Genomic DNA, 5,138 nt, shown 5'->3' on the forward strand with positions numbered 1-5,138 from the left:
TTAGAAGGAAATATAAAGACATGCATGTTTACAAGGAAAAGAAAAAAACATTTACATACATACCCCTTCTCACCCTTGAACAAAATCATAGAGCTAGGGCACGTAGATCACAAAGGCATGACTCTAAAATGAAATCGCAAAGCAAGGGCATGACACAAAAATGAAATAAAAAAGCAAGCGCACAACACAATAATGAAATAATAGAGCAATGGCATGACAATGAAATACAAAGATTGAGAGGGCACATCAACCAAATGCACTAATCACAAGGGCACTACGATAACCTTCATACCTCTCCACCTCTTTCACATGCAACTCTCTCCAAAATCAAAACAAATAGAAAATGATTGCCATGTTTCTTTTTTCTTGTTTTATCCTCGTGAGGCCATTACAGTTATGATGCCAATGTTGGTATTACAATGTTGTTGGGGACAATTGCAAAAAAAGAACATGAAAATGACCACAAATTACACTGTCATCACAAATTGCCATCGCAATTTGACCCCAAATGTTGTAGTGGTCACATGGATGCATCATAAAAAAAATATTCTTGATGAGTGGTCTTGAAATAGATTTGAAATATCAATAAATATTATTATAGTAAACTATTCAGATGCATGCTACTATGCCCTGTCAATGAAATTTTAAAATATTAAATCATCTACATATTATATTTTATAAATTTATCAATTTGATTGTTTTATTTTAAACATACTTAATACAATATAAAATAGTCTACTTATGAAGCTTACAATTGATTAAATTTGTATAGTCACAACTTTTTATAATATACTTTTCAATATTTTTATGATAGGTTGTTTATTCGTCTAGTATATCAAGTTTTCTTTCAAATTTCTACCCCTTCTATAGGTTGTGATTGCATATACAATATGTTTGAGAATATTGGAGCATTGATCATTACATTTTTCCTTAAAAATGACAGTTAATTTTCCTCCAAAATAAATATTGTGAAAGGTGTTATTTTCAATTGTTAATTATCATTTGTTTGTTTTGTTTTTCTTTTTAATATAAATTCTCTTTTTGTAATTTGTTTCCTTTTTAGTTCTATTTTAAAGAATGTCAACCACCAACAAAACATTCCCCATGTTTATTTTTTCATATTTGAATCAATATTTTTTATATAGCATTATATAAATATGAGATGGTTCAATTTAACAAAATAAATGTCCTTATATGTATATATGTATACATATATGTCAATGCATTGAATGAATTTGAAGGGAACATTTTAGAGAAATTTGAATAGCAATATCTACATCTACATTTAGAATCACTTAATGACTCATCATCAAGTTGGTTTAGGAAACTTGGGTTGTGAACATTATAAAACACTAATCTTCAAGATAAATCAAGGTAGGTGATAAACAGATGTCAATGTAAAAATTTCCATACAATTCTCTCCAAAGCAATTCCTATAAATTCCTTAATAACCTAGATTGTTAAAACTTATTGCTTCATACTAAAATCAAATATTTAAAACATGTTGAATTAATTTCTCTTTATGTAGTCGGTCCTTTTGGGTATGTTACTTTAAGATTTAGATAAAGTGGCGAACTAAACCTTTTTCTATGAGGGTACTATACCTACTTCTTATCTGATTTGCCAAACAAAAAATCACATTTCTTTGAATTAGAAATTAATGTACAATCTTGAAGAAGCAAACAATAAGCTTATATAGGCTTACAAGAAAATCACAAGACTTTTGTTTGAGAATTTCTTATATAAGGAGAATTCTATCTTTCCAATAATTTAACATAATAATAATAAATATTTTGCAAAATATCAATGGAATAACATGTTTTCCTTTTAAACTCTTTCGATGAGAACTATATTATATATTTCCTAGGTTACTATCATAATATGATTTTTGTAATGCCCCGCTAGGGAACCCAAAAGAAATTAACCTAAAGTTTCACTAAGTTCGCCAAACATTTTTTTTAAAGGATAATAACATCAATAGATAACATAGTGAAAATAATAACTCACATGCATACAACCATCCAAAATAGATTACATCTCTTAAGACTCCTATGACATTGAATCACATAAATAATTTCATTAATATTAAATTTGATATATAACAAATACACATCATAGATAAACCAAAAGTACGAATCCAATTAAATAATATAGAATTATATATGATGCCACTTGACAGAAGTAGAATGCATAATCATCTGTTGTACAAGTCATAGAATATGAAAATCTCAAAGAATATACATCATGAATAAAATACACCATCTCATAAGATCTTTGATAATCAAGTACAATACAATAGAATATAATCATCCAACAAAAGTACAAGATCAGAAAGAAATGGATAACTACACAAGTACATCTAGCAATGCCATCCAATTTTTGGATCTCAATGGTATAAGAAACACTACCACCTAACCTCATGGAACCTAAATGGCCCACTCCCACCATGCTGAGGAGATACTCTTAATTCCCATATGGATATCAATCCAAAAGTCATAACCAACATCTAGGTCAATGAAATCCTAATAGCAATCTATCTCAAAGGTGCCAAGACACACCTAACATCTAAACCCAGAGGCAAAAAAGGCACGTAGGAAATCTACTCTATAAGTGGGCAAGTGTCATTGTATGAGTCAACTCTAAGGTTACCCTAGCAACCTCTCTAGCCTCCGCCCCCCTAGTGAATCTATGCGGCATCAATATCCTTTCATACAGCCAAGGCATACTAATGAGGCAAGATTGCAACCAAAAATCCTCTCTGCTCCCATCCTAGCCTATACTACCACTCAAGACATGGGTGAGGAAAAACACTAGTTCTTTCTAATTCATTTTAAATCCATTCAATGAATGTTATCACTTATTAAAATAACCTACAATAGGTTACCCAGGTAGCCTCTTTAGGGCTCTGACCTCCATTGTAAGCCACTTTCCAACAAACATAAAGAAAACCTACCCTAAGCTCAAAATAGTAGAAGGTCTCATAAGATCATAATAACACACATCGGTTCTTAAACAAGCAACTGGAAAGCACCAAAAGATAACTAATTGAAACTCATAGATTTCACAAATACAATCACCATATAAAAATTGATCCATACCTTAAAGATCACATTACAAAACCATGACATCATGAAAATAGCAACTCCTAGGCCTCTGGTAAACATCCAAAACTAGTCAACACACTAAGTCAACGCCAAACCCAACACAAAGTAAAACATACGTCATAACAAGTGTAGTATCAACATAAGAGTTCTTTTTTTTTTTATAGAGTTTTAGTTTTTATTTTTCAAGTTTTAGATTTGCGAAGGTTTTCCAGTCCCCAAGAATCTCAACACTTGACAAATCTTTAAAAATCATTTAAATATAAAATCCATATATATATGAATGAATTATTAAATAACCTCCAAACTTTATTAAAATAATTCCTTCAATGAAATTTTCTAAAACTATATAATCACTTATCTTAATTTAAATTATTAAATTCCAATAATAATTATTAAATTATAATAATAATAATTCTATAATTATTAATAATTAGTATTACTTAATTTATTAAAAAATTATAATTACTAAAATTAATAACATAATAAATACTATTTAATATTAATAATATTATTAATTATTAATTAAAAATATATATTAAAAATTTATTAAATTAATAAAATTTAATAAACAAAAATAAATTGAAACACAATATTCTTGTAGCGATTAAGGCCTACTGACCTATAGTAATCTGTCATGATAGTGTTGCTCCTGCTGGAGTAGTAGTTACAACAGCACCTACTGCTATGAAAACAAAACTTAAGTTGAAGTTGTCGTGCATATCCGTGGGTGGGTGGGGAGTTGGTAGCCCCATCTCCCCCTTAAAAACTATATATATATATAACATAAATTATTTTGGAAAGGGCATGTATAGATATATATATATATATAGTATAATTATCACTGTGGTAATTATATTATCATGTATATTTTTTCACTTAATCTCCATAATAGATTTTATAAGAAAAATACAAACAATTGAACAAGTTCTATATCTAAAATTTTGATTTTCTTTTTCAAACTCTACCTGAATTGTAATACTACAACATTTGGGGTCAAATTGTGATGACAATTTGTGATAGTGGTCTAATTTGTGGTGATTTTTTTATTTTATTTTTTGCAGTTTTCCCTGATGTTCTCATAATACTGACGTAAGTGTCATAATTGTGATGCTCACTTAAGTATAAACCAAAAAAGAAGAAAACATGACAAAAATCATTCCCCATTTATTTTGATTGTGGAGAGCTACGCATGAAAGAAGGTGGAGAGCTCTGAATGAGGGTGGAGAGATCTGAATACTGTCATGCCCCAGTTGTGCTTGATGCATTTTATTCCTATGATATATCTCTACATTGCATTGTCATGCCCTTGCTTTGTGATTTTGTTGCTATGATCTCTACATTTCATTGTCGTGCCTTTACTCTACAATTTGGTTGTCGTGCTTTTGTGATCTCTTTGTTTTTTTGCCATGCCCTTTCGCTATGATTCGGTTGTCATACCCTTGTCATCTCTATGTTTTTTTGTCGTGCCTTTTCTCTACGATTTTGGTGTCGTACCCTTGCTCTGTGATTTTGTTGCCATATCATGCCCTTGCTCTACAATTTTGTTGCATTGTTGTGCCTTTGCTCTGTGATTTTTTTGCCATGCCCCAACACTGTGATTTTCTTCAAGGGTATGTAAATGTTGGTTTCTTTTCCTTCTAAATAGGTATCGCTTTATATCTTTCTTTGAACATGTATATTTAGAGATCTTTTTTAAGGTGCTTATTACATCTTAGCTACATAATAGAAAAATTGATCCATCTACATACATATTCCAAACTCCAAATAATAATAAAGATAAAACTCACTCAACATGTGCTAAGTAACTTACCTAAAGATCCTTCAAAAAAATAATGTAGACTAGGAAAAATGGGTAGAGTTCACAAGAAATTTTAGAAAAGCATATCATAGCAGATAATTTTAGAAAGAAACTAGCGATAACTAGTTAAATGGATCTAGTTACTAAGCTGGGTTGATTACAAACTCCTATAGAACTATCATTAGATTAGGTACAATAAAATGAACAATTAGTTGTTCATAGCTAGCAAGATCAAA

The sequence above is a fragment of the Cupressus sempervirens genome, chromosome 11 (assembly GCF_028749045.1).
Source record: "Cupressus sempervirens isolate cs-2001-9-10 chromosome 11, ASM2874904v1, whole genome shotgun sequence".
Taxonomy (NCBI): Eukaryota; Viridiplantae; Streptophyta; class Pinopsida; order Cupressales; family Cupressaceae; genus Cupressus; species Cupressus sempervirens.